The sequence below is a fragment of the Triticum dicoccoides genome, chromosome 6A (assembly GCF_002162155.2).
Source record: "Triticum dicoccoides isolate Atlit2015 ecotype Zavitan chromosome 6A, WEW_v2.0, whole genome shotgun sequence".
In the NCBI taxonomy this organism is placed as follows: domain Eukaryota; kingdom Viridiplantae; phylum Streptophyta; class Magnoliopsida; order Poales; family Poaceae; genus Triticum; species Triticum dicoccoides.
Window position 1 is genome coordinate 556,225,688 of NC_041390.1, and position 10,934 is coordinate 556,236,621.

The window sequence follows — 10,934 nt, forward strand, 5'->3', positions numbered from 1 at the left end:
GGCGTTGTCCAAGGTGGGAGGAAAGAAATCTCATTATTTCCTTCCCCACCGATTGTTATCCCCCCTTTTTAGGGATCTTGATCTTATCCCTTCGGGATATGATCTTATTCCTTCTAAGGGGGGATCTTGGTGCGCCTTGACCAGGGGTGTGGGGCCTTGCCCCCACTACCCACGTCCATGTGGGTCCCCCCATGCAGGTGGGCCCCACTCCGGAACCTTCTAGAACCTTCCCGGTACAATACCGAAAAATCCCGAACATTTTCCGGTGGCCAAAATAGGACTTCCCATATATAAATCTTTACCTCCGGACCATTCCGGAACTCCTCGTGACGTCCGGAATCTCATCCGGGACTCCGAACAACATTCGTTAACCACATACAAACTTCCTTTATAACCCTAGCATCATCGAACCTTAAGTGTGTAGACCCTACGGGTTCGGGAGACATGTAGACATGACCGAGACGTTCTCCGGTCAATAACCAACAGCGGGATCTGGATACCCATGATGGCTCCCACATGTTCCACGATGATCTCATCGGATGAACCACGATGTCAAGGACTTAATCAATCCCGTATTCAATTCCCTTTGTCTATCGGTATGTTACTTGCCCGAGATTCGATCGTCGGTATCCAATACCTTGTTCAATCTCGTTACCGGCAAGTCACTTTACTCGTTCCGTAACACATCATCCTGTGATCAACTCCTTGGTCACATTGCGCATATGATGATGTCCTACCGAGTGGGCCCAGAGATACCTCTCCGTTTACACGGAGTGACAAATCCCAGTCTCGATCCGCATAAAACAATAGATACTTTCGGAGATACCTGTAGTGCACCTTTATAGTCACCCAGTTACGTTGTGACGTTTGATACACCCAAAGCACTCCTACGGTATCCAGGAGTTACACGCTCTCATGGTCGAAGGAAGAGATACTTGACATTGGCAAAGCTCTAGCAAATGAACTACACGATCTTTTGTGCTAGTCTTAGGATTGGGTCTTGTCCATCACATCATTCTCCTAATGATGTGATCCCGTTATCAACGACATCCAATGTCCATAGCCAGGAAACCATGACTATCTGTTGATCACAACGAGCTAGTCAACTAGAGGCTCACTGGGGACATATTGTGGTCTATGTATTCACACGTGTATTACGATTTCCGGATAATATAGTTATAGCATGAATAAAAGACAATTATCATGAACAAGGAAATATAATAATAATACTTTTATTATTGCCTCTAGGGCATTATTGCCCAAGGGGCGTTAGATGCCTTCAATTCGGGAGATGCGTACCTCCGTGCCGCTCAAAATGGTCTAGCCAGAGCCACGGAGCAATATGTGAAAGACATACGGGTAAGAAAATTTTGGTAATTATATATAGACCAGTAGCCCCCGAGACTTGAAACAGTTAGAATAACTGATTTAAGGATCATTTGTTATGCAGGTTCTTACAGAGAAGAATTCCCTACTGTCCAAGGAGCTGGAAGAGTGCAAAGCCCAACTTGAGGCCGCACTGGCCGCGGCAGGGAAGCCCAAAGAGACCCCCTCTGGTAATATACGCTTTGAAAGATAAGTACTTCGCGAAGCGCGGCATGGGTGCGAATCTGACGAATGAAATTGCAGATGGCGCCGGATTGAATCCGGAAAGGCAACACCTCCTACGCCAGCTAAAGGCTGGTGAGAAGGTGCTGACAAAGGTGAGGCGGGAGAAGAACGATCTCCAGGATGCCAACACCAAGCTGGGCGTCGAGCTGAAAGATGTTCGTGCCCAGCTGTCAGACTCCGTAAAGGAGAATCAGCGGCTTCGGCGCAGCATATTTAGTAAGTGCTTGAACGAATCTTTAAAAGAAAGTTTGGCGGGGAAGTCGACTAACAGAGCAATGTCTGTAGGTGTGCTAACAGGTCGTCCTGTAGAGGAGATGCCCGGTTCTACGGGTGACCTTCTTCTCGAGCGCTCGCAACTGCTCGATCGAGTTCGGCAGGCGATGCAAGGCGTCGCCCAGGCCCTGTGGCCATCCATCTCCATGCCCGAAGGTCTTGAAGAGCTTGCGGAGAAGCTAAAGGGAGCACGGCGGCGCTTCTGATTATGGAAGATATCGGCCTGCCGTCAAGGCGCTAGGGAGGCCTGGGTCATGGTGAAGACACCATACTCAAAGGCTGACCCCAACCACATGGCCGAGGTCGGTCTTATAGGGCCCGATGGGAAGGGGATCCCTGTAAGCTTAGTATACAGTCAAGTAGAGTTGGCCGCAAAGTATTCCCAGCAGGACTATAAATTAGACAGCCCGTTAGATGGTATTGAAGAGGAATACAATCAGTCAAAATGACTATGTAATTTAGTTGACATTTATAATGCCTTCTAGCAAGATTGTAGATCATTTGTCATGGCCGACCTTTTCGCTTCAACCTCGGGACCTGACGGTCCGGAGTGTGTCCGAATTCCCATGCGGTTATATAAGAACCGGGGAATGCATGGAGACCAGGCGTAGGGGTCATTAGTGCGTGAACAGATAAGTGCCCGACTAGTTATGTTATATTACATGGTTAGTAAGAAACATCTTCTAGGGAGAATAGTTCCGTTAGGGGTTCCTTTCCCTGGGAGGCATGCCCTAAAGTGCATGTCCATGCTGCGAAAAGAAATGCAGGAAAAACATCTGGGGGCATGTAGATAAATAAGAAAAAGATCATCTTTAGTTCACCGACCGAATATTCCCTTAAGAACGCTAGCTTTCGGCTTCACCCAGTCTGAGGTACACGTCCGGCTGACCCGGCAGTAACAATCGCAGAGGTGCTCCCTTTACCACCTAGCCGAATAATCAGGAACGTAGGGGTAAGCACAGGAGCCAGTCAACCCAGCTTGGCCAAAAATTAAGTCATATCGATGCATATAATGGTGAATAAAAAGTACATACGAAAGTTTGACACATGTGTTGGGCATGAAGCCCGTATAAATAAACTTCTGTTTAAAGAAGCCCCCAGGTTTACGGAGCGCGGATAGCGCGTCACTTTATGAGCCTTTAAAGGTTATAAGAGAGGGAAAGAGAGAGAAGGAGAGAAATGTAAGACAAAAAGTATATAAAAAATGGACAGAGTAAGGAGACGAACACAGGATCCGGTGCTAGGCATAGAATCTTCGGAGACGGGCTGCGTTCCATGGGTTCAGCTCGAGTCGGTTATCCGATGCGTTTCGCAGGCGGTACGCTCCACCAGTCAGGACTTGGTCAATTATGAAGGGACCTTCCCACTTGGGCTTGAGTTTGTCCTTTTTCTTGTCCGGCAGGCGTAGAACTAATTCGCCAATGTTGTAGTTTTTGGCCCGTACTTCTCTGCTTTGGTACCTTCGAGCCTACTATTGATAGAATGTGAACGGGCTTTTGCCACGTCAAGCTCCTCCTCTAATGCGTCCAAACTGTCCTGCCGATCGAGTTTGGCTTCTCTTTCCTCATACATGCGCACTCGAGGTGAGTCATGAATTATGTCGCAAGGCAAAACTGTTGCCTCTGCGCCGTACACCATAAAAGACGGTGTGTATTCGGTGGTGCAATTCGGCGTGGTCCGCAGCCCACAGAGTACGGAGTCGAGATCCTCTACCCAGTGCGTGTTATATTCCTTGAGGGACCGCACTAATCTGGGTTTAATGCCGCTCATGATAAGACCATTTGCGCGTTCGACCTGGCCGTTAGTTTGTGGGTGATAGATAGAAGCATAATCGAGCTTGATGTCCATGTTTTTGCACCAGAGTTTTACCTCGTCGGCCGTAAAGTTCATGTCGTTATCAGTGATGATGCTGTGGGGGACGCCGTAACGGTGTACAACCCTGGATATAAAGTCTATCACAGGTCCGGATTCGGCCGTCTTAACAGGCTTGGCTTCTATCCATTTGGTGAACTTATCCACCATGACCAGTAAGTATTTGTGCTTGTGGGTTCCGCCTTTAAGGGGTCCAACCATGTCAAGCCCCCAGACCGCAAAGGGCCAAGTGATGGGGATAGTTTGGAGGGCAGTGGGTGGCATATGGCTTTGGTTTGCAAAGAGCTGGCAACCGATGCATTTTTGGACTAAGTCCTGGGCGTCTGCCCGGGCCGTTGGCCAATAAAAGCCTGTACGGAAGGCCTTGCTTACAAGGGACCGAGCTGCAGCGTGATGACCACCGAGTCCGACATGGATTTCAGCCAGGAGGTTCCGCCCTTCCTCTTCGGAGATACACCTTTGAAGGACTCCGGTAGTGCTTTCCTTATAAAGCTCTCCCTCGTGGACTTTGTAGGCTTTGGATCGCCGCACTATGCAGCGTCCCTCATTTTGGTCCTCGGGGAGTTCCTGCCTAATAAGGTAGGCGAGGAATGGTTCTGTCCACGGGGCAATGACGGCCATTATTACGTGGGCTGAAGGTGTTATTTCATTGGCGGAGTCGCCGATTGTGTCAGAATGTTCGGTGTCGGGCAGTACGGTTGGGTCCGGGCTGTTATTGTGCGGTTCCCCTTCCCATACTACGGATGGCTTGAACAGCCTTTCCAAGAAGATGTTGGGGGCGACTGCATCGTGTTTTGCGCTGATGCGTGCCAGGACATCTTCCGCCTGATTATTTTCCCGGGCTATGTGGTGAAATTGAAGCCCTTCGAACCGAGCTGACATTTTTAGGACGGCGTTGCGGTAAGCCGCCATCTTTGGATCCTTGGCGTCGAAGTCTCCATTTATTTGGGATATTGCGAGGTTCGAGTCCCCGCGCACCTCTAGGCGTTGAATGCCCATGGATACTGTCATCCGGAGACCATGTAAAAGGGCCTCATATTCGGTTGCATTGTTGGAGTCTGTGTACATAATCTGGAGTACATATTGAACTATGTCTCCTGTAGGGGACGTCAAAACGACGCCAGCCCCCGGCCCGGCCAACATCTTGGAGCCGTCAAAATGCATGATCCAATTTGAATATGTGCCGTACTCTTTAGGGAGTTCGGCCTTCGTCCATTCTGCGACGAAGTCGGCCAAGACTTGTGACTTGATGGCTCGCCGTGGCTTATAAGTTATGTCAAACGGGAGGAGCTCAATGGCCCATTTTGCAATCCGGCCTGTCGCGTCACGGTTGTTTATAATATCGTTAAGTGGTACTTCCGAGGCTATTGTTATTGAACACTCTTGAAAGTAGTGTCGTAGCTTCCGGGATGCCATGAATACCGCGTATGCGATCTTTTGATAATGCGGGTACCGTGATTTGCAGGGAGTGAGGACAGTGGACACATAATAGACCGGCCTTTGAAGGGGGAATTTGTGTCCGTCCGTTTCTCGTTCGGCAACGAGTACTGCGCTTACAACCTGATGTGTTGCTGCAATGTACAATAGCATTGGTTCGCCTGGGTTTGGCGCGGCCAGGACTGCGTTTGTTGCCAATATGGCTTTTATTTCGCCGAGTCCGGCCGTGGCTGCATCCGTCCATTCAAAATGTTCGGTGCGCCGAAGGAGGCGGTAAAGGGGTAAGGCCTTTTCTCCTAAGCGGGAGATAAAGCGGCTTAGAGCCGCCACGCATTCGGTTAACTTTTGTATTTGTTTGAGGTCCTTTGGGATATCCAGTTGTGACAGAGCTCGGATCTTGGCTGGGTTTGCTTCAATTCCTCTACCGGATACAATGAAGCCCAAGAGCTTTCCGGCTGGAACGCCGAAAACACATTTTTCCGGGTTGAGCTTGATGTCGTACTAGATCATCGATGGCACGCATTGCTGTGCCTGTCTATTTGCATAATAAAATGATATAGTCTTGACAAATATAGAGGCACGAAACATATAACATATAACTTAAATTTGCATGAATTGAACAAAGTTTGATGGAAATCCACATGATTGGAACTGCAGTATCTCAATATAACTGAATTCCGCCATTGCAAGATCAAATGTTTAGGACTAAATATCAAATAATATCCAAGCAAAAAAAAGTACAAGTAATAGAGTATATGCAAAGAGGGATAAAAATTGGCTAAGAAACATGGTCTCTTCAATCTGAAGAACAAAACAGTGATGTAAGTGTAAGATATAATATTATGTCATACTCCCATATGCAATTGTCTAAATATGGTACAACCGTACTGGTCTTTCTCTAGCAACTGCAACAGGGCAATTGAAAATTGATTTCTGTTTTGTGTCACCAATCAGGCGAGGATCCAAGCATACATAATTGTTTAAATGTGGTACCACCATACTGATCTTTCAAGTTGCAGACCTGCCAGAATGATGTTTAGAGTATGGAACGAGGAAATAGAAAAATCAACCAGCAAAGAATAAGATGGCACTGAAGCAGAATATCATCTCGATAGATAAAGGCATTAGGAAAATTCATTCCATGGTAAAAAGTTTTCATGCCTCATTGGCATGCAAGATAGCTTGTGTAGCCTGACGACGCAAAATTACAAAAATTGCACTGATACATAGGCAACTTCCCCTTGAACTGAATAAAAGAATAAAATATACCAGACCACTAAATCCATGATAATCACTTATTAGTATGATTATTTATTACTCTGATAACTAAAACGACTCCATTACTTGTGAGATACTAATATGCAATGGGTTACAAAGCAGATACATACCTTCCATAGAAATTTCTCACGCCCAAGATAATATGCCTTCACAGCATTCTCCAACGCATGAGCTTCTTTTCCACTACTACCAGGTAAGGAGATAAGTAATACTGCTAGATGCAATTTTCTGTGGTGAAAATAGCAACACAATCAGTTAGATAACGATCCATAGTCAACGTAATGTTTGCTTGCGTGTCAACTTGTACTCACCCTAATAACACCAGGCTGCTAGCAAAAAGAAAAAAAATATTACCAAGTGAAAGTGACACCCACAATTTCACCAACATATTTACTGATCTTTTGCGTAGTTTTTTTTTCATTACAGAAAATAACATGCATAAAGATCAAACTTGGTTCTTTTCGGTTTTTTATCATGAAATCACTAAACGCTCTTAAATTTATTTACAGAGGGACTACCTTGTTACATGGAACCAGGTTCTTGAGAAGTTTCAAACTTCATGCTCCACTTGATCTATTCCCACCTATCCATGTGGAGGTACAATTCAATGCAGCATGAATAAATTCAACAAGCTGAACCAGAAAAAGGAAAAAAAACATCCATAGACAATAATGTAACCTCTCTTCAAGGTTGCGCTAATACTTTCGCCCTGCCTGCCCGGACATGGACAGAGTCCTTGGGTGGCTAACTCCAACGGCTTGGCACTCTTCTTATTGCTCTTCTTGTACTCCCTCCGTTCCATAATGTAGTTCATATACATTTTTTAAAATGTCAAACCTCATTTTGACCAAGTTTGTACAGAAAAAACATATCTAGAATGGCAAACATATAACATTAAATTCATCATACGACGTAGTTTTGTATTTTATATATATTTGGTTTTGTAGATATAAATAATTCCTTTTATAAATTTGGTCAAACTTTGTAATGTTTGACTTTCCAAAAAATCTATGCGCACTACATTTTGGAATGGAGGGAGTACTAACTATCCTCGACGGAGCGGTCACCCTTCTTGCACCTATTGGTATTCCATTCATTCCGCCCCTCTGCCTGAAAGACATAATTCATGCAGCATAGTCGTTAATGGCATGCAACAAGGGATCGTCCCAATTAGTGAAAAAACTGAAGCTCGCCTCTCTTCGGTGTGCCTGGCTGGCCTTCCAAACCTGAGTCCTGGAACAACCAAAGGAAGGTGTAAAGTGTCAGCTTGAATGAAAATCACTACAAAAGGTCAAATAAATTCTTTTTTTTTCAGTGACACAGGTAAAACATTTCCATGGTGCAAGGAATTAGCTAAGAGTAGCAATAGTCCACGACGACAAAAATGGTGCATCCAACCATGAAGCTAGTCTCTTACGAATTTTGGTAACCTCTTCTATCTTGTTTAATAGGAAGAATTGTGGCAGTCGCAGCCGCACTATGCTATATCAGTATCACTGATCTATGGAACTGTGTATATATTAGCATTTTATAATTATAATCATAAACTACTCAAAAAATTAAGTATTCTGCAGGATATGGCAAATAATACAATTAGGTTCACTTCTGTAAGACCCCAGTGTAGCTCCAAGTCATAAACAAGCATGAATTAACGCTAAATCTTGGTTGGACACGACTGCATTGAGGAAAACGAATGTAGCATATTAACCTCTAACTCTAATAGTGAATATGTGTGAAGAGAAGAAAAAACAGATAAAAGTATAATTGGTAGCAAATCATTTCCCGTTCGAACCACTTTAGCTACATGCAAAAATATCCTTGAAGCAAAATATACTACATGTTCTTTCACTCAAATAAGACTTACTCGCCCCTCTGCCACCAACCTCACCAACAAAATGGAATCTCAATGACACATCGCTCTCAAATTTCGGGTGCATTGTTCAAACATCTTGCCTTGCAAATGCAGATTTTTGTTAGAAAAGCCAAGGATAAGATTCAGTTGAAGAACAAAAGTCACAAGTCAAATAGTAGCAGAATTATAAGTAAACATCCACCTTCCTTGACAACCATGGCACCAGATTGTTTATTTCCGTTCAGGTTTTTACCTAACCATGGTCCTGTTATTTGATTATAGAAATAAAGTTAGACGCTCACAATCATACCCATATAAAACTAGTAGAATGCCCGTGCGTTGCCACGGGCTTCTGAAATATTTTTCTAAAGTTATGTAAAGATATTTCACAGGTAGAGACCATATGTAGAGACAATGTAACAGGGTCACAAGTGCATAATAATTGAAGTTCACTTCACTTGTAATGTAAAGTGATCACAAAATGGAAAATTAGCAATAAGTACAAACATAGTCTGTCGGCATGATAAAAAAACGAGTGAATTAGGCAATATGACGAAGGAAAGATCTATAACAACATTGAAAAAAATACCTTGCACGGTAACATTTAAATTGGCATCCTTTTTTGATTTTTTATGAGATAACACCGCTTCCACATCATTATGTTGTAAAAAATTCAATGAAGCCCCATTTTAGTGACGTCACTTCGGAACCCTTGTCGATGGATTCTTTTTGTGCATCTCCAAATTCCATATCTATGTCTCCTATATTATGAAAAAAAATACATAAAGAATACACCTTTTGTATTATCATGTATAACATACATACAAAGATTAGCTATATGCACCTCTTCTCGTAGTGTTTCAGTTAGGTCAGTCATCGTTACATCAGTGTGTATGTCAGAACCCATCACTTTTTATCTCTGATGAAAGAAACATATATAATATATATAATAAAAATAAAAGTGAAACTAACACAACTATTTTATTTTGTAAAATAGAAAACCCGTTTTTCATATTATAAAAAAAGATGTTGCATTTATCTCGGAGAAAACAACCAACTATAATGTTCATATATAAATAAGCAGTCATCTGAAATTTCTTGAATCATTTTAGTTTATTTATATAGGCTAAGGAAAATTGTCCGACGAAAGATAAAAGCATGCAAGCAATCCAACACAAACCAAGTATATTCGGTTTCTTCTCTCAAAATTGTGTTTTTTGTGTGATACTTTGAATATATCTAATAAGTATAAAAATATATTTTTTGTATGCTCCATGTTTAATTAATATATGTATACACTTTAATACATATGTTTTTGTATGCCCAAATCAGCTACCAACACGGCCCAACCAGCACCCAATCTACCCCCTAAAAAACAAAAAAAAACAGCACCCAACCTCTCCTTCCCCGCACGACCCAAGCCCAACCAGCACCTATCTACTACCTCCCCTGATCCCTTCACTCTCTCCACTCCCAGACTCCCAGTCCACTCACGATGGCAGATCTCGGCGAGTCACCCACCCCACCGCCTCCGCTCTCGCCCCCACAGCCGGCGACCTCGTCTCGCACCGCCACCCCATCTCATCCCCTCCCCAACTCCCCTCCACTCATCCGACGGCGGCTAGAGACGCACACAACCGGCGACCAACATCACACAAAGGTCGCCACCGCCGGCGGTGGAAGGACAGTCTTCTCCCGCCGCTAGCCGCAGCCTCCGCCTCGCCCTGATCCTCGGCCTCCTCGACCGCCGCTCGCTCTCCTGGGAAGCACCTCGCCGCCTCCCTGCCCATGCCGTCTTCGCCGACTGCCCTGCTCGCGCCGACCTCGCGAATCTCGCGGCCGCGCTTGGCAGTGCTCGACTTGTCCTCGCCGCCGCCAGCGGCGACGGGTCCTTCCCGTGCCTCTACCGCCTCGTGGCCGAGTCCTCCTCTCCCCAAATTGACACCCGCCCCTTTGTCGAGCCTGCTGTGCCAGCGACATGAGCAGGATGGTGGCCGTCGAGGCTTCGGATGCGGTCGACGCAGATGAGAACAGTTCATAGAGTCGTACCAGGTATAGCTACTCTTCCTCTTCAATCAATAGCAGGCAATTCTGTGTGTGGAGGTTGCAGCTCACACGGGTTTGTGGAGGTGTTGGCTCCAGTATTTACCAGGGATGTTTGTAGATGTGTTGGCATATGAACCAATACATAAATTGATTGATTGATTGCTTAGCACAATGCTGATTAGACTAAATAATTAGTTGATCGAATTATTTGCATCTGACATGTTGCACACATATATCAGGCAGAACAAGTTGTTCCACGCATGGGGTCTGATTTAAATATTTTCGGAGATGCATAATATGCCAAACACTTCTAAAGGTGCCTCGTCCATGGGCGCATGATAGTGGAAAAACATCTGTAAATTGTGCAGGATCCTATAGAGCAAATGGGCATCATCGACGTGCAGTACACGCTCTCTTAGGCAGATAAGTAACCTCAGACAACTTATTTTGTGAAGACCGGTGGTTCATGGTCTGAAAGTTTTGTTTTTCTCTCTAAATTTTGTACTTAGATAATCCCTTAAATGCTTTTTACTGCTTGATCACATAATACATGTCCGTGCAAGAA

At 44.6% G+C, this 10,934-nt stretch overlaps 1 long non-coding RNA gene across 1 annotated transcript; it reads left to right on the forward strand.

The window, feature by feature from the left end:
* The first annotated feature begins 9,758 nt into the window (after positions 1–9,758).
* Positions 9,759–10,793, forward strand: LOC119317884. The gene is made up of 2 exons (XR_005153825.1): positions 9,759–10,375; positions 10,609–10,793. It is a non-coding gene; the product is annotated as an uncharacterized LOC119317884 (long non-coding RNA).
* The last annotated feature ends 141 nt before the right edge of the window (positions 10,794–10,934 follow it).